At 41.4% G+C, this 20,725-nt stretch overlaps 1 long non-coding RNA gene across 1 annotated transcript; it reads left to right on the top strand.

Annotated features, from left to right (window-relative positions):
• Nucleotides 1-16,735: 16,735 nt before the first annotated feature.
• On the top strand, nt 16,736-20,432 carry LOC133652187 (uncharacterized). The gene is made up of 3 exons (XR_009826535.1): nt 16,736-17,385; nt 19,815-20,005; nt 20,086-20,432. It is a non-coding gene; the product is annotated as an uncharacterized LOC133652187 (long non-coding RNA).
• The last annotated feature ends 293 nt before the right edge of the window (nt 20,433-20,725 follow it).

Genomic DNA, 20,725 nt, shown 5'->3' with positions numbered 1-20,725 from the left:
TACTGGGAAAAAAAGGTTGAAAACCACTGCCCTAAATCATATTTAAAGCTAAAATTATTTTATAAGACTGATTATTTTGGATTATTGTGTTTGTATTGTGAGAGAAGGAGAGAAAGTGAGAGAGAGAGGAAGAGAGAGCAGGTGAAAAAACAAAAGGAGGGTGAAGAGGATGGTTTGAGAAAATATGGGAAAAGGATGTTTATAACCTTACATTATGTGAATGGTTTCTAGGAGAACAGAAAATAGAAACATTGTGTGAAGTGTAAGGAAGAGATGGATACAGGATGTTGTTTGTAAAGGAAAACGAAAGTGAAGAAAAGATGAGAAAGTGACAAATGAAGGTATTCGTAAATGGTATGCTGTTGATTGTGGTTAGCTGCAAGTTTGTTTATTTGTTTGTTTGTTTAGTTGTTTGAGTGAAATGGGAAGAAATCAATAGGAATAATTACATGCAAAATGGAATAAAACTATGAGTGCGATAGATAATGAATGAATAAATGAAATAAGTTTATTTTGGTCATATAATCAACCATCAACCAATTTGTGTGAGCAGTTTAACAGTAAATTAGACATATTAACAATCATACACATTTACACACAGAACAGAAAAGAAAAAGAATGACCGAAAAAAGAATAGGCGGAAGCCAAAGCTTATATTGGCCTATGATATACATTTACTGAACATTAAATTACCTGGAACATCAACGTTAAAAGATGAAAGTAATTGTTACTATATTTTATAATGTTCAAAAAACTTTACTTTTCAAGGGTCTCCAAAACCATAACAAAAAACTACATGTGTTCAGCTCATCACTGAGGATGGTACATCTTTTAACTCCTAAAACTGAAATACATTTGTGTTTTTATTTTATTTTACTTGACCTATTTCAAAAATCAATATCCCCCGTAAATGATAGTTTTCTCTTCATAATGTAAATAAGCTAAGAATACAAACTGGAAGGCTGTTGTTCTTTACTCGGAAACATAATTGCCATTGTTTTAAAATTAAATTATCTGAACATTTTAAGGCTGCAACTAACGATTATTTTTCTATCGATTAATCTATAGATTATTTTTTCGATTGATCGGTTAATCTATAGATTTTTTTTTCGATTAATCTATAGATTATTTTTCCTTTTACCGATTATTTTTTTATTCAAAATGAAGATGAAAAAATAAATGTAGGCCCGTTTTTTCAAAAGGCATGGCTTTTATTTACAAAAAAAAAGAAGTATGGCCACTCAGTCAACATTGACAACAACATGACTAAATATTCTTTAACAATGTAAACATTTAAAACTTTTAACATTTAACAAAATTAAAAGTAGCTTATTTGCTTTTTAATGTGCAAATATAAAAGTCAACATCCAGTGCAAATCTTAATATTCTGCAATAGTATAAGCATTTCAAAAGTAAAAGTATTGCTTATTTTGCTTTAAAATGTGCAAAAATAAAGATAAACATCCAATACAAAAAAGTGCAAAACGAAATATTCTGTAACAACAGTGTAAACATTTCAACAAAAGTGAAAGTATTGCTTGTTTGCTAAAATGTGCAAAAATAAAGATAAACATCCAATACAAAAAAGTGCCAATCTAAATATTCTGGAGCACTGTAAACATTAAGTATTGCTTTTAAAATGTGCAAAATAAACATCCAGTCCAACACAGTACACAATAACCAATTCTACTCATTCCAGTGAGTGACTAACAGTTGTAATGAAGAAAGGTTAGCATGTGTACATGTTTGGTTCTTTTCTTGTTTACAATATTCCCAGCAGCTGAAAATAGGCGCTCAGAAGGGGTCGATGTGGCTGGAACTGAGAGGTAATTAGCCTTCACCTCAAGCCAGGACTGCGAGTGAGCTGAGCTGCAGTTTATATTTCTAGAAGGTCAACGGGCTCATAGTGATGTTACTAGTAGTTGACTGGGAGGTGTTTATTATCATTTGGGGAGAGTCCGCTGCCTGATGCTCACCTGCTAAACACCTATCTGCTCCACGCTGAAGCGCTGACTACATGCGCTCTGAATGCGCACTGCTGATTGGCTGACAATGCTTTGTGTGTAACCAATCAGATGGTTGTGTGGGTGGGACAATGCTGCGTGCTGAGACAGAGGCAGTAGGAGCAAAGCAGCTTGTTAAGACTTTAGCAGCTAAAGTTAGCTTTAGCTTAGAAACTCGTTCGGTACACCCCCGTGCCGAACCGAAAGCCCCGTACCGAAACGGTTCAATACAAAACACGTACCGTTACACCCCTAGCAGATACAAATGACACATTCATGTTTTTGTGTAATGATGACAACGTATGCTCACGCGGACGATTGACTAGTTGATGGTTTTCTTTTCAAATGTTCGTTCATAGCCGTTGTGCTGCTATGATAGGCCATTTCTGCTACAACAACATTATTAGGCCGTTTATTGAAATACTCCCACACTTTTGACCACTTTTGGCATGCTTTTCCCCCCTCGCTCGCACCGCTCGCATCGTCTGCTTTGATCGTCTGCTTTGCGGTCCGCCATGACGGTAGTGTGACGTAAATATGCGACGCGTCGACGCACAAAAACGGCGTCGACGTATTTACGTAACCGATGACGTCGACTACGTCGACGCGTCGTTTCAGCCTTGGAACATTTAACACATTATGACTTATAAAAATGGATTGGTATGATCATAATAATAATGCTTTGTGTATTATTGAAATGAGCCTTTTAAGTTTAAGTATTGGGTCTATATTTCTTCTATAAACATTTCCCCAAACTTCAAAACAATATTACATATGGAAAAATAAATGAATAATATAACATGTGCAGACATTTCTTATTCAGCATGTGTTTAACTTTATACCGAATAGCAATGGATTTAGATATTTTTCTTTAATATGTTCAATATGCGGCTTCCAACATATTAATGATCAATTACTATTCTCAAGAATGTAGTTCATATACTCTGTCAATTTCCACTTGATTCAACTTTAATTTTTATTTCACAATTTGACTTTGCACCCTGGACAGGTCACCACCTCATCACAGGGCCAACACAGATAGATAGACAGACAACATTCACACACTAGGGCAAATGTAGTCTTATTAATTTCTACATATTGAGATCTATTACTTAAAATAACTACTTAACCACTGTTGTGAAACACCTTTCTAATTTATGGGAGTATTGGGATAGGATTGAGGAAGATGTCTGCTGTGGTGGTGGTTAGTTTGGAAATTAATTTAATAAAAGTAACTTTAAAGTGCAGTCTGACATATTAGTTTGGAGTAATTTATAGTTTTATTTAGACATTGCAGTACACCATACCATACGCCCGGGAATCGTTTTTGGTGATTTGGCTCCCAAATTTTTTTATAGTCTTTGGTATGACTCGGCCGGGGTTTTGAACTTGCGACCTGCCGATCTCAGGGCGGACACTCTAACCACTAGGCCACTGAGATGAAGGAGGCAAACCAAATCTCAACAGCTTTCAGTTAGCTACAGATTTTGAGAGTATAATGCGAATAACTATTACTTTACAACTGTTTGGTGTGAATAGTGTTGAATAATAATTACAAATAACAGCCTACATTAATAATTAGAATAAGAGCCGATATGTAAAGTGTTAAAAAGAGGAGAAGTGTGATTAGGCCTGGCGCTTAGAGCATGGCCTTGTGTGTTTGTTGTGACTAGGTTGGATAACCAGTCGGAGACAGGCAAGGCAAGGCGGGGCAGCTTTGTTTGTGTGGCGTTTTTCATGCAACAAAGTGAAATGAAAGAAAATAAAAGCAAAATTAAAATGCAGACAATAAAAATAAACACAGTGCGGACGTTAAAAGATTTAGCTAAAAGATAAGGAGAAACGTGAATAAAAACATTCTTTTGTTTTGGAGAATATCACGCACAGCGGGAGGTCAGAGTGCAAGCATGACAGCTTGCTCGCGGCTACTGATAGACAAATGATAGTTTAAATTAATTTATAGATAATCTTTAAGTGAATTAAAAGGGTACTTAAATAAACATGAAGTAGTACGTATAATCTTTGAATTAAGGTTATTGATTAGCAATTAATGGGATAGTTAAGACTGTAATTTTAATCAATCAATCAATGTTTATTTATATAGCCCTAAATCACAAGTGTCTCAAAGGGCTGTACAAGCCACAACGACATCCTCGGTACAGAGCCCACATACGGGCAAGGAAAAACTCACCCCAGTGGGACGTCGGTGAATGACTATGAGAAACCTTGGAGAGGACCGCATATGTGGGTAACCCCCCCCCCCTCTAGGGGAGACCGAAAGCAATGGATGTCGAGTGGGTCTGACATAACATTGTGAAAGTCCAGTACACAGTGGATCCAACACATCAGCGAGAGTCCAGTCCACAGCGGGGCCAGCAGGAAACCATCCCGAGCGGAGACGGGTCAGCAGCGCAGAGATGTCCCCAACCGATGCACAGGCTAGTGGTCCACCCGGGGTCCCGACTCTGGACAGCCAGCACTTCATCCATGGCCACCGGACCTATGCAACTCCCCCTCGCAAGGGACAGGGGAGAAGAGGAGAGAAGAAAAGAAACGGCAGATCAACTGGTCTAAAAAAGGGGGGTCTATTTAAAGGCTAGATTATACAAATGAGTTTTAAGATGGGACTTAAATGCTTCTACTGAGGTAGCATCTCTAACTGTTACCGGGAGGGCATTCCAGAGTACTGGAGCCCGAATAGAAAACGCTCTATAGCCCGCAGACTTTTTTTTGGCTCTGGGAATCACTAATAAGCCGGAGTTCTTTGAACGCAGATTTCTTGTCAGGACATATGGTACAATACAATCGGCGAGATAGGCTGGAGCTAAACCGTGTAGTATTTTATACGTAAGTAGTAAAACCTTAAAGTCGCATCTTAAAGGCCTACTGAAACCTACTACTACCGACCACGCAGTCTGATAGTTTATATATCAATGATGAAATCTTAACATTGCAACACATGCCAATACGGCCGGGTTAACTTATAAAGTGACTTTTAAAACTTCCCGGGAAATATCCGGCTGAAACGTCGCGGTATGATGACGTATGCGCGTGACGAAGTCAGAGTAACGGAAGTTATGGTACCCGTAGAATCCTATACAAAAAGCTCTGTTTTCATTTCATAATTCCACAGTATTTTGGACATCTTTTGCAATTTGTTTAATGAACAATGAAGGCTGCAAAGAAGACAGTTGTAGGTGGGATCGGTGTATTAGCAGCGGACTACAGCAACACAACCAGGAGGACTTTGTTGGAGCGCTAGCCGCGCTAGCCGCCGACCTCACCTTGACTTCCTACGTCTCCAGGCCGCCAAACGCATCGGGTGAAGTCCTTCGTCCTTCTGCCGATCGCTGGAACGCAGGTGAGCACGGGTGTTGATGAGTAGATGAGGGCTGGCTGGCGTAGGTGGAGAGCTAATGTTTTTAGCATAGCTCTGTGAGGTCCCGTTGCTAAGTTAGCTTCAATGGCGTCGTTAGCACAGCATTGTTAACCTTCGCCAGCCTGGAAAGCATTAACCGTGTATTTACATGTCCACGGTTTAATAGTATTGTTGATTTTCTATCTATCCTTCCAGTCAGAGGTTTATTTTTTTGTTTCTATATGCAGTTAAAGCACAATGCTATCACGTTAGCTCGTAGCTAAAGCATTTCGCCGATGTATTGTCGTGGAGATAAAAGGCACTGAATGTCCATTTCGCGTTCTCGACTCTCATTTTCAAGAGGATATAGTATCCGAGGTGGTTTAAAATACAAATCCGTGATCCACAATAAAAAAAGGAGAGTGTGGAATCCAATGAGCCAGCTTGTACCTAAGTTACGGTCAGAGCGAAAAAAGATACGTCCATCACTGTCTCTCAAGTCCTTCACTGTAACGTTCCTCATCTACGAATCTTTCATCCTCGCTCAAATTAATGGGGTAATCATCAATTTCTCGGTCCGAATCTCTCTCGCTCCATTGTAAACAATGGGGAATTGTGAGGAATACTAGCTCCTGTGACGTCACGCTACTTCCGGTACAGGCAAGGCTTTTTTTTTATCAGCGAGCAAAAGTTGCGAACTTTATCGTCGATTTTCTCTATTAAATCCTTTCAGCAAAAATATGGCAATATCGCAAAATGATCAAGTATGACACATAGAATGGATCTGCTATTCCCGTTTAAATTTAAAAAAATCATTTCAGTAGGCCTTTAAGTGCACAGGAAGCCAGTGCAGGTGAGCCAGTATAGGCGTAATATGATCAAACTTTCTTGTTTTTGTCAAAAGCCTTGCAGCCGCATTTTAAAACGTGATATGCAAAATTGAACTGACCGAGAGGATATGAAAACGATGGGTGTACATGTTTTGAGTTCCAAATTCTGGAGGAAAAAACCTCAACAAAACGTAAAACCATACAGACGGACTTGGGTGGTAGCCACGGTTGTGCTAGGTCAAGCGAGGGTGGAAAGGATGTGCAGCCGGGGGACTGCCAGCTTCTCTGAACAAGACAAGCTCCAAAGTTGTAGCCAGAACATGCTCACAAAAAATACAGGTGTGACAGCAGGACGAACAGCAGGATACAAACAGACCCCTGCTGGACATAAGTGTCAACGGACAATGTTCAACACAATCTTTGAAGCATTCCTTTGTAGTCAACCTGCACACACCTTGTAATGACCTGCTTACGAACTGTGCCCTGACAATTCAATACCGCACAGAAGGAACTTCCTAATGTTGCCTGACAGCACGACATCAGCTGACAACTACTGGGGACGCCTCCCAGGAACGAGTGGAGGACGGGGACTGCTCCAACTGTCCTAGCACTGGCTGACGGAGGTGCGTCCGTGTGTCCTGCCACCCAAACCGCCAAAGTGTATGATCACCAATTAGACGACTCATAATAGGAGCCTTTTGACTCTTATATATGGTGGGACTCAAGGTATGGCCGCTCATGTGAACTATCCTTACAACAATTAGAATGGTGTAAGATGGACAACTAATGACCCACATTGTTCCCTCTGTCCTGCCTACGAAACCAAAAATGTAGGTCAAATGATAAAACAGGGCGTAGCTGCCGCTGATTGAACCGATACGCAAATACCACATTTTCAATTATTTCGGTTGTCTGTTAAAAACAAAGCTATTGGTTGCAATTTGGACACTCCTGCTGTAGGCTACAAGGAGCTAGCAGCTACACAACAGCTGAGCTAAAATAAAATTTAAGCATTAAAAAAAAAAAAAATTGTAGTTGCTTATTACATACACAAAGTCGCTTAGAGACAGAAGTCTGTAGAAAGTATTCAGTAACAAACGTGTCCGCATTATTAAACTTTCTACCACAGGAAACATACTGAACAAATACAGCAGTTACTGTCAGACTCTAATCTGGGATACCTTGTCTATCAGAGACATGGTTAAAACCCACAACACCTTATGTTCTAATTAATGTCCCGGGGGACAAGATTACAGAAAAGACAGATCGAGTGACAAAAGGGGGAGGAATTATGATTTATGAAAGGGAAAACATTAAAAAAAGATCAATTTGAGTATGTTGAAATTAAAATCACATTTTCCTCAGAAATGTATTTCAAGGTAATTGTAGTATACCGACCGACCACAGCTAAAGACATTTTTCTTGATTCATTTTCAGACATCCTCAAACAGCATAGTATGAAAGAAGTAACGTCATGGGGGACGTTAATCTGTACTGGTTAAATAAAACACGTAGAAAGAAACTTAAGGATATTATAAACGGCTTCTATATGATACAAATGATAAGCAGCCCTACTAGAATTACAATTGGATGTCAAAAATCAAAGAGAACATCTGTAAATACGCGAATACAAAACCAGAAAGAAGAGTGCTAAAATAAAAATACCATTGGATTCTAATAAAGACATGAGGACTCAGCTCTCATAAGAGCAATTATAACAGGTCTAATACAGATCGTATGATTTAAAAGTTTGGAGGAACAAAGTTACAATGTTTATGCGGAAGTCTAAGGCTGACTTTCACTTAGAATTAATCAAAGCTGCAAAAGGGAACAATAGAGAGTTATGGAAAACCAGATACAAACTTACGGAAAGAGAGCAAACAAGAAACAACACTATAACATTAAATATCAATGGCGCTACTATCGCAGACAGTCTGGACATAAGTAATAATTTTAATGAACATTTCATCCAGTCTGTACAAACCCTGAATAAAAAGTCCCTCAAAATCAGTGCAAATAATTGTCATTTATTCAGAATGGACTAATTTTAGAATTAACAAATGAAACAAAGTTAAACAAAATCTTCACTGCATTATCAGACTCACGATCTAGAGATATATATATATGGGTTGGACACTATCTTCCTAAAAACATATAAGGATTGTATTATTGCTCGTATAACAACAATTGATAAATAAATCAATAACGGAAAACACTTTCCCTACCACGTCGAGAAACTGCTACTATGATTAAATCCATAAAGCAGGAAATAAAGAAGACCAGAACATGTACAGACCAATTAGCCTTCTCCACGTTATAACAAAAGGAATAGAAAATTTGAAATTAAAAAGTGGCTTTGGAGCAATCAAGGCTGCTCAGACGGTCACTAAGATGGGCATTATGTTGACACATCAATTTAATGAGTATTATATTTATCTATGAGAGCATTTTTGTTGTAAATTGTGAGGAATGGCTGTTAAAAGCTTGGTTGTTGTTATGAATGATGACAGATGTGAACAAGAGCATGTATTGTCTTTGTGTGATGATGTAAATAAGGTGTGGTTGTATTGTATGTTAAGTATGTGTCCATGAAGGGGCATTTGGTGACTTTTCTTAAAATTGATTACATGCTACAGTATGATTATTTTTTGATTAATTATTGATTATTATGAATGTATATATTTATTATGATTTATTATGATTAATTAGTGTCATAATTGATTTTTGGATCTCTTTAATTTAGGTAGCCAGGGACTGCAGATGGAAAGTAGCTATTTAGATATAATCTGGTACAGAACATATCTGTTTCTGAACTTAATGTTTCTGTGCATTGTCCCATCATAGATAGACTAAATTAAATACAACTATTTAGTGAATTATTGAGGCCACAATAATTCACTAGGTGTTGTAAAATATCAAAGTACTATTGCAAAAGCGAACAGTGACCTCAAACATGACCTGTCCCCCGCCTCTGTTCTTGCTGCACTTGACTATCAGCTGCCTTTTCTTTTTCTTGGATGTTTCTGAAACTACTACTACTACTATTACTATTACTATTACTACGACTAACACTGTCCCTGTGAGAGGGACAGAGGGGGGAGGTGAGTTTGGATTGGGTCAAGTTTGAGCGTGTTGAGGTTTTATTTAATCAATATGATCAATCCGGTACAAGGATAATGGAACGTAATGATTTAGATTGACAATTGCAGTGGTTGGCGAAAGCAACCCCAACCTCAAAAGAGGGTGCCAATTCAGTAATTAAATGTTTTGTGAATGATCTAATATCCCGACATGGTTTCCCCAAAAAGATTAGGTCAAACAACGGCACCTATTTTAAGAAAACAGGTTAATCTTCTTCAGTCACAAGATCAGCACTTCTCAGGACCAGCAGCTTCCTAGGAAGGTGGAAAGACCATGAGACCAAAATGTTAAGTTTGCAAAATGTAGAATTTGTGTGCCAGTTCCTCTGTGCAGATTTGAGGATGAAAGAAGCCACCCCAGATTCCTTTGCACTCGCTAAGAGGGGCACGGTCAAAGCCGATCCAGGACCAACACCCGATACCTGACTGGAAGGAACCGAGAGGAGAGACAACACCTTGCCAGCGATGACGAGAACGACTAAGGTTGCCAGCCAATATGTGTCCGTCGGGACTCCAGCAGCTGTGGAAGGAGGTCCTGTAGCAAGCCGAGGGCCTGGACCAAAGCCCCACGCCCCATACTCTGCCCCCGCCTTCCCCAAAGCCCCCACAGCTCCAACTTTTTCTCAGCTTTTCCCCAATTTCGGCCAGCACGGACATGCCATTGCACAGTCTTCCCAATGGACTGAACCACACCCCAAGAAGAGACAGACTGTTTGAGTGGATCTCTTTCTTCACCAAGGCAGCCAAAAGCCCAACGAGGTGTCGGCAGGCCACCAGCCTGAGGCACCACCGAGCCATCTATACGAGCACTAATCGGACATGGACTCATACGAAATTCAGTTGTGTATTCAAAATCAATTGATAATTAACAATATTGGTAACTACATTCATTGCAAATGCCGGGAAAAATATTTTTGCAAATGTCTTACAGTCATAAGTCTATATACATTCATCTATTTATGTTCAATGATGTTCATTATCAAAGTATTTGTTATTCCTTTACTAAATCAAAGGGTAGGCCACTAATTGTGTTCTGTGAGATGGTTTTACTGCAGGCTGGTAACAGCGATCGCTCTGAAGGAGGGTCATAGACGGAATTTTTGCCTCGTATAAAAACATTGAGGTTTTTGCCTCTATCTGTGGTAGAGATTTAACTTCGTGGTCTACATCAGAAATTGTTTTGGTCCAGGGTCTTAAGACCCTGGAAGGCGGGTATGTAGTAGAATTTCTGACCTTTGACCTATATTGCATGTCTAATAAGAATGTCCGCTCATTTTCAATTCTCTTCCATTTTGTGCCATTGAATGGACCAGTGGGACAAAGGTGAATATGGAGTTGTGCCAACCTGGCTACAGAATGTTTAGAATTTCCAAATATGACTAAGAGATACAAGGTTGTTTTGGAACAGACAAAACCAAAACATAATAATTATGACGCACTAGATAAAAAACAATGACGCACAAGAGACATATAAAAAATGGCAGAAGACCGGAACTCGACAGTGATTTTGGCTTGTGTGTGTCTTGTTTGCTCCGGAGTAACATGTGGTCTGTCTGCACGGCCAACTTAATTCAACCTGCACTTCTGATAATGGGTAAATACATTTGTTGTACTAAACTACTTTTGTTGCCTGTTTAAGCTTCGGACAATCCACTACAGTATATTTGAACTACTAATACTTATGAATATATCTTTATTTACACCCTTGTGCTCATCTTTCCCTGTGTTCTTATGTTGCAGGCAGGATAAATTAAAGAGAAGGCTGACTGGACTTTCCCCAACTGGTGTTTCAAGCGCAACATCTGCAAACTGGTTTTTGTTGAGACATTGTCTGCAGATAAGCTGATAGACAGGCTACCTCATCCATCAGGTACAGACACAACTGAGTCAACTGCAGTAAACCAAGGTGAAAGTGACACTGAACACATGGCAAGAACAACAGCTGGTCCGCAAACTACTGAAAACACAAGAACACTTAATAGTGCAGCGCTGATATTGAAGCAGCTACTATGTGACTCTCCCGGTATGACGTGCCCCTGGCCACCCACATCAGATAATTTAAATGTGTTCGATGCAAAATTTGTTGTGCCACTTGAACTGTACAATGTTATTGCTTGGATTGTAGGTGCAACAGATGTGAACCTAAAAGTCATATCTGTTTGTCAAGACATTATGTATCTTGCATCTAAAGGTCAGAGGCAGACACCCAAATCATTATGTCTTGGTCTAAGTCAGTGGTTGTTAACCTTGTTGGAGGTACCGAACCCCACCAGTTTCATATGCGCATTCACCGAACCCTTCTTTAGTCAAAAAAAAAAAAAAAAAAAATCAAGACAATGTTATGTTTTTGGTAACACTTTAGTATGGGGAACCTATTCTAAGTAACAAGACTTAATTTAGAGTTTTTTGGACACTAAGGGAACATATTCTAAGTAACAAAGACTTAATTTAGAATTATTTGGTTAGGGTTAGGGTTAGGGCCAGGGTTAGAGGGTTAGGCTTATAATAAGGCCATGCCGAATAAGGCATTAATAAGTACTTAATAATGACTAGTTAAGAGACAATATGTTACTAATTTGCATGTTAATAAGCTACTAATTAATGGTGAATATGTTCCCCATACTAAAGTGTTACCATGTTTTTTTACTGGTGCACAAAATGAACCGTGCATGAACATCACCTTGTTCAAACAACAAAACCAACACAGTGCATAAACTCACAACAAATTACACACCTGCAAATCAGTCAGCTGTTGCCGTATACGTAATACGCCGATAGGGAGAAGTTTTTATTTACACAATGAGTCGGGTGTGTTTTGACCTCCGCCGAACCCCTGAGCCCAACTCACCGAACCCCAAGGGTTCGATCGAACCCAGGTTAAGAACCACTGGTCTAAGTATTGGGCATTTAACAGGTTCCTCACAAGTTGTGTCACTGCTGAGTGGACTAGGACATTGTGCTTCATGAGACATTCTCTCAAAGGTATAATGTCTGCCCCTTCACCCAATGGCAATGGATGGCACATTGCGGAAGGGGAGTTAAAAGTTACATGGATGACTACAAATCCTGCCACTGATAGTGTGTTAAAGGTAGTCCACTGCAGCTGCAAGCAGAGCAAATGTGAGACAGGAAGATCTTCCTGTATGTCTGCAAGACTGTCCTGTACTGATTTGTGTTGGTGCCAAAATTGTGCCAATATTTCCATGGAAACAGAGGATAAAAGCACATGGGAAGATGGCTCTGATGATAGTGATAGCTAAGAGATGAACAATGTCTCCCTCCTTCAGAATACGCAAAGTCACACTTAATCAGTTAGTTCTCTAATAAAAAATTTACTTTTTGCCCCATTTGAGAAAAATCCCTCAGAGTATTTTACTATTTCTTTTTTTTTAGTTACTTAAGTTAAATACTTTAAAAATAGAATGAGAGGTTACAGTGCACTTGACCTTAAAAAAATTATAATAATCATAGTTTGAGTTTGTGCCAAATTTGGGGAAAATCTATCAAAGAATTCTTGAGATATGGCTTTAACAATGTGCAAAGTTAAGACAAAATAATAAAACTAATTTATTTAAAAAAAAATACTCAAGACCTGCTGTGACATCAACACATTGTTTTGTTCATGTAAATATTGTTTTGTACCATATTGTGTACAGATTCTAAACTGTAATGCAGTTTTTGTTGTATTTCCATTTTTCGGCATTATTCGATATTTTGATTGATGTCAGCCATTTTGGGCCAAAGTGTTCTTTATTTTATTTTATTTTTTACTTCCTCTTATAACACAGTATCTACTGAAAATTTTAATGTATAAAAAATCATTGTTTAGCAAAATGTACCATGTGTATGTTCAATTGTACAGGTTGCTATTCACTTATTTTGAAGTGTTTTTTTCATTTTTTTTGTATGTTTCATGGTTTAAATTCAAATTAAAGTATACCAATGCTAAAATACTTGTCTCAAATGTTAGGTATATGTATTAATGTCAATTTGTGAAAGAGATTCTGCTTCCAGACTGAATGTAAATACATTTACAAGAAAAAAAAAGCTGCATAAGATTTTCGTTTTTTTGTAATTCCTATTTTTATACATTTATGGCGCTAAAAAAAAACGCCAGGATATTTTGCGGAGAACTTGTAACCTAATGTCCACAATGGCATTGTCTATTCAAAAATGCAAAAAAAAGAGTAGTGCCCAGACGTGGGAACGAAAATAACTTTCTAGCCACTTTTTTCTGGTTCACCTTATGGCCTAAATGAAACTATGCACCAGGCGGTCAAACTACGCCACTCTCTTAAGTGTGGTAATTGAAGGCAAGTACATCCCTAATTTTATCCTCAATCAGGCTGATGTGTGGCCACCTGCCCCAAGGCAGCTGTGTCAGGTTGGCAATCACTGTCCATCCATCCATCCATCCATCTTCTTCCGCTTATCCGAGGTCGGGTCGCGGGGGCAGCAGCTTAAGCAGGGAAGCCCAGACTTCCCTCTCCCCAGCCAGTTGGTCCAGCTCCTCCCGGGGGATCCCGAGGCGTTCCCAGGCTAGCCGGGAGACATAGTCTTCCCAACGTGTCCTGGGTCTTCCCCGTGGCCTCCTACCGGTCAGACGTGCCCTAAAAACCTCCCTAGGGAGGCGTTCAGGTGTAATCCTGACCAGATGCCCGAACCACCTCATCTGGCTCCTCTCGATGTGGAGGAGCAGCGGCTTTACTTTGAGCTCCCCCCGGATGGCAGAGCTTCTCACCCTATCTCTAAGGGAGAGCCCCGCCACCCGGCGGAGGAAACTCATTTTGGCCGCTTGTACCCGTGATCTTGTCCTTTCGGTCATAACCCAAAGCTCATGACCATAGGTGAGGATGGGAACGTAGATCGACCGGTAAATTGAGAGCTTTGCCTTCCGGCTCAGCTCCTTCTTCACCACAACGGATCGATACAGCGTCCGCATTACTGAAGACGCCGCACCGATCCGCCTGTCGATCTCACGATCCACTCTTCCCTCACTCGTGAACAAGACTCCGAGGTACTTGAACTCCTCCACTTGGGGCAGGGTCTCCTCCGCAACCCGGAGATGGCACTCCACCCTTTTCCGGGCGAGAACCATGGATTCGGACTTGGAGGTGCTGATTCTCATCCCAGTCGCTTCACACTCAGCTGCGAACCGATCCAGCGAGAGCTGAAGATCCTGGCCAGATGAAGCCATCAGGACCACATCATCTGCAAAAAGCAGAGACCTAATCCTGCAGCCACCAAACCAGTTCCCCTCAACGCCTTGACTGCGCCTAGAAATTCTGTCCATAAAAGTTATGAACAGAATCGGTGACAAAGGGCAGCCTTGGCGGAGTCCAACTCTCACTGGAAATGTGTCCGACTTACTGCCGGCAATGCGGACCAAACTCTGGCACTGATCATACAGGGAGCGGACCGCCACAATCAGACCGTCCGATACCCCATACTCTCTGAGCACTCCCCACAGGACTTCCCGACGGACACGGTCGAATGCCTTCACCAAGTCCACAAAACACATGTAGACTGGTTGGGCAAACTCCCTTGCACCCTCAAGGACCCTGCCGAGAGTATAGAGCTGGTCCACAGTTCCACGACCAGGACAAAAACCACACTGTTCCTCCTGAATCCGAGGTTCGACTATCCGGCGTAGCCTCCTCTCCAGCACACCTGAATAGACCTTACCGGGAAGGCTGAGGAGTGTGATCCCACGATAGTTAGAACACACCCTCCGGTTCCCCTTCTTAAAGAGAGGAACCACCACCCCGGTCTGCCAATCCAGAGGTACCGCCCCCGATGTCAACGCGATGCTGCAGAGTCTTGTCAACCAAGACAGCCCCACAGCATCCAGAGCCTTAAGGAACTCTGGGCGGATCTCATCCACCCCCGGGGCCTTGCCACCGAGGAGCTTTTTAACTACCTCAGCAACCTCAGCCCCAGAAATAGGAGAGCCCACCACAGATTCCCCAGGCACTACTTCCTCATAGGAAGACGTGTTGGTGGGATTGAGGAGGTCTTCGAAGTATTCCCTCCACCGATCCACAACATCCGCAGTGGAGGTCAGCAGAACACCATCCTCTCCATACACGGTGTTGATAGTGCACTGCTTCCCCTTCCTGAGGCGGCGGATGGTGGTCCAGAATCGCTTCGAAGCCGTCCGGAAGTCGTTTTCCATGGCTTCCCCGAACTCCTCCCATGTCCGAGTTTTTGCCTCCGCGACCACCAAAGCCGCACACCGCTTGGCCTGTCGGTACCTGTCCGCTGCATCAGGAGTCCTATGAGCTAAAAGAACCCGATAGGACTCCTTCTTCAGCTTGACGGCATCCCTCACCGCCGGTGTCCACCAACGGGTTCTAGGATTACCGCCACGACAGGCACCAACTACCTTGCGGCCACAGCTCCAATCAGCCGCCTCGACAATAGAGGTGCGGAACATGGTCCATTCGGACTCAATGTCCAGCACCCCCCTCGTGTCATGTTCAAAGTTCTTCCGGAGGTGGGAATTGAAACTCTCTCTGACAGGAGACTCTGTCAGACGTTCCCAGCAAACCCTCACAATGCGTTTGGGCCTGCCAGGTCTGTCCGGCATCCTCCCCCACCATCGCAGCCAACTCACCACCAGGTGGTGATCGGTAGAAAGCTCCGCCCCTCTCTTCACCCGAGTGTCCAAAACATGAGGCCGCAAATCCGACGACACAACTACAAAGTCGATCATGGAACTGCGGCCTAGGGTGTCCTGGTGCCAAGTGCACATATGGACACCCTTATGTTTGAACATGGTGTTTGTTATGGACAATCTGTGACGGGCACAAAAGTCCAATAACAAAACACCGCTCGGGTTCAGATCCGGGCAGCCATTCTTCCCAATCACGCCTCTCCAGGTTTCACTGTCGCTGCCAACATGAGCATTGAAGTCCCCCAGTAGAACGAGGGAATCACTCGGGGGAGCACTCTCAAGTACTCCCTCGAGTGAATCCAAAAAGGGTGGGTACTCTGAGCTGCGGTTTGGCGCGTAAGCGCAAACCACAGTCAGGACCCGTGCCCCCACCCGAAGGCGGAGGGAAGCTACCCTCTCGTCCACCGGGTTGAACTCCAACATGCAGGCTCTGAGCCGGGGGGCAACAAGAATTGCCACCCCAGCCCGTCGCCTCTCACTGCCGGCAACGCCAGAGTAGAAGAGAGTCCAGCCCCTCTCGAGAGAACTGGTTCCAGAGCCCTTGCTGTGCGTCGAAGTGAGTCCGATTATGTCTAGTCGGAACTTCTCCACCTCGCGCACTAGCTCAGGCTCCTTCCCCCCCAGCGAGGTGACGTTCCTCGTCCCAAGAGCTAGCTTCTGTAGCCGAGGATCGGACCGCCAAGTGCCCTGCCTTCGGCTGCCGCCCAGCTCACATCGCACCCGACCTCTATGACCCCTGCTATGGGTGGTGAGCCCATTGGAGGGGGAACCCACATTGCCTCTTCGGGCTGTGCCCGGCCGGGACCCATGGGGACAGGCCCGGCCACCAGGCGCTCGCCATCGACCCCCCCTCTGGCTCCAGAGTGGGGCCCCGGTGACCCGCGTCCGGGCGAGGGAAATCTGGGTCCATAGGTTTTATTTTTCATTGAGGTCTTCGAGCTGCTCTTTGTCTGATCCCTCACCTAGGACCAGTTTGTCTTGGGAGACCCTACCAGCAATCACTGTGTTTGATTTAAATAGCACCTCAGTGTTTGACTCATTGTGTGGCTGGCTCCCTGCTGGGAAAGGTCTGCTTCCATCAGGCGGTAAGTGTGTTGCTCCACTGAAATATAGTTTGTAAATTAGTCTGCTAAATGTGTAAGATGTTTGATTCATTGAATGCTGTGATTTATTGAACTTTGCACTGATCAGAGGTTTCTCTGCTCTATGTTCCAGGCAATTTAGGAGACCTGATCAAGGCATGAGAAATGCGATAATAATTTGTTTGTTTAAATGATAGCCCCAACCGGGAGGAACTTAAGTTAACCTGCATTCCAAAAAAGTGACTGAATAAAGCAACGCTGCTGCGTTTGAACCCTAACAGAACTGTCTCTGGGAGGTTGGTTTATGACCGCACATCACAATATATACTTACATCATGTATATATTACATGTTATTATTAATGTTACTACATTACATATATACTTACATCATGTATATATTATGAATGTTACTACATTACATATATACTTACATCATGTATATATTATGAATGTTACTACATTACATATATACTTACATCATGTATATATTACATATTATGAATGTTACTACAAACCCCGTTTCCATATGAGTTGGGAAATTGTGTTAGATGTAAATATAAACTGAATACAATGATTTGCAAATCATTTTCAACCCATATTCAGTGAATATGCTACAAAGACAACATATTTGATGTTCAAACTGATAAACTTTTTTTTTTTGTGCAAATAATCATTAACTTTAGAATTTGATGCCAGCAACACGTGACAAAGAAGTTGGGAAAGGTGGCAATAAATACTGATAAAGTTGAGGAATGCTCATCAAACACTTATTTGGGACATCCCACAGGTGAACAGGCAATTTGGGAACAGGTGGGTGCCATGATTGGGTATAAAAGTAAATTCCATGAAATGCTCAGTCATTCACAAACAAGGATGGGGTGAGGGTCACCACTTTGTCAACAAATGCGTGAGCAAATTGTTGAACAGTTTAAGAAAAACCTTTCTCAACCAGCTATTGCAAGGAATTTAGGGATTTCACCATCTACGGTCCGTAATATCATCAAAGAGTTCAGAGAATCTGGAGAAATAACTGCACGTAAGCAGCTAAGCCCGTGACCTTCGATCCCTCAGGCTGTACTGCATCAACAAGCGACATCAGTGTGTAAAGGATATCACCACATGGGCTCAGGAACACTTCAGAAACCCACTGTCAGTAACTACAGTTGGTCGCTACATCTGTAAGTGCAAGTTAAAACTCTCCTATGCAAGGCGAAAACACCCAGAAACGCCTTCGGCTTCGCTGGGCCTGAGCTCATCTAAGATGGACTGATACAAAGTGGAAAAGTGTTCTGTGGTCTGACGAGTCCACATTTCAAATTGTTTTTGGAAACTGTGGAAGTCGTGTCCTTCGGACCAAAGAGGAAAAGAACCATCCCGATTGTTATAGGCGCAAAGTTGAAAAGCCAGCATCTGTGATGGTATGGGGGTGTATTAGTGCCCAAGACATGGGTAACTTACACATCTGTGAAGGCGCCATTAATGCTGAAAGGTACATACAGGTTTTGGAGCAACATATGTTGCCATCCAAGCAACGTTACCATGGATGCCCCTGCTTATCTCAGCAAGACAATGCCAAGCCACGTGTTACATCAACGTGGCTTCATAGTAAAAGAGTGCGGGTACTAGACTGGCCTGCCTGTAGTCCAGACCTGTCTCCCATTGAAAATGTGTGGCGCATTATGAAGCCTAAAATACCACAACGGAGACCCCCGGACTGTTAAACAACTTAAGCTGTACATCAAGCAAGAATGGGAAATAATTCCACCTGAGAAGCTTAAAAAATGTGTCTCCTCAGTTCACAAACGTTTGAGTGTTGTTAAAAGGAAAGGCCATGTAACACAGTGGTGAACATGCCCTTTCCCAACTACTTTGGCACGTGTTGCAGCAATGAAATTCTAAGTTAATAAAAATAAAATAAAGTTTATGAGTTTGAACATCAAATATCTTGTCTTTGTAGTGCATTCAATTGAATATGAGTTGAAAAGGATTTGCAAATCATTGTATTCCGTTTATATTTACATCTAACACAATTTCCCAACTCATACGGAAACGGGGTTTGTACATTACATATACTTACATCATGTATATATTACACGTTATTATGAATGTTACTACATTACATATATACTTACATCATGTATGTATTACATGTTATTATGAATGTTACTATATGACATATATACTTACATCATGTATATATTACATGTTATTATGAATGTTACTACATTACATATATACTTACATCATGTATATATTACACGTTATTATGAATGTTACTACATTACATATATACTTACATCACGTATGTATTACATGTTACTATGAATGTTACTACATGACATATATACTTACATCATGTATATATTACATGTTATTATGAATGTTACTACATGACATATATACTTACATCATGTATATATTACATGTTATTATGAATGTTACTACATGACATATATACTTACATCATGTATATAATACATGTTATTATGAATGTTACTACATTACATATATACTTACATCAGGTATACAGTATATTACATGTTATTATGAATGTTACTACATGACATATATACTTACATGTATATATTACATGTTATTATGACTGTTACTACGTGACATATATACTTACATCATGTATACTGTATATTACATGTTATTATGAATGTTACTACATGACATATATACATGTCACGGCGCGGGCTCGAACCCGCTTTTCCCCAGCAGCTGGGTCTGCCAGCGCTTCCGCTGGCAGCGCGCCGAGACACGCCCCTGCTCGCGCTGGCCGCGTCACGCTCACATGCCGGCAAGGCTGTGGGCGATCAGTAATCTTCACACCTGGGACTGATGAGGGCAAGCGTTATAAGGACCAATGGACCCAAGGATCCTTGCGGGAACTTAGTTCTCTATTGTGTACTGTAAGCCGACACAAGCTTTATGCTCTCTTTTTCTCTCTGCGTTTCCCTCCGTGTCTGATGTCCTTGTTGTCCTCCCACAGTGCTTTCCCGAGTTTTACCCGTTGTGATCTCCTGTCGTTCCCCTCTGGATTTGGACTGCCTTCCTCGATCCTCGACCCTCGCCTGGACACGGACCTTGTCGCTTCTCTCTTGCCCTCGACTGCTTGCCTGTTCACGGACTGCCCTCCTGCTTTGTCCCTCTTCTCGCTCTACTCAACACTTGGTAACACACACTTCAGCTAACCATACACATAGCCTCTCACACACACACTCTTGGGTTTTGTCACACACACCATTCTATAGTTTTAGTTAGTATTGTTTATTATTATTATATATATATATTGGCTATATATATAATAAATCATAGAACTTTACTTCCCCCTGGTGTCTGTGCTGTCAACTCCCTCTGTCAAACATAACAATACTTACATCATTTATATAATACATGTTATTATGAATGTTACTACATGACATATATACTTACATCATATATATATTACATGTTATTATGAATGTTACTTCATTACATATATACTTACATCATGTATATATTACGTGTTATTATGAATGTTACTAGATACTACATATATACTTACATCATTTATATGTTACATGTTATTATGAATGTTACTACATTACATATATACTTTGTGTGTATATGAAAGGTTTTTAAAGCACTTT

This window comes from Entelurus aequoreus, linkage group LG06 (genome assembly GCF_033978785.1).
Source record: "Entelurus aequoreus isolate RoL-2023_Sb linkage group LG06, RoL_Eaeq_v1.1, whole genome shotgun sequence".
Lineage (NCBI taxonomy): Eukaryota > Metazoa > Chordata > Actinopteri > Syngnathiformes > Syngnathidae > Entelurus > Entelurus aequoreus.
Note: the sequence above shows the minus strand (reverse complement) of the source record. Positions and strands in the feature narration are given on the sequence as shown.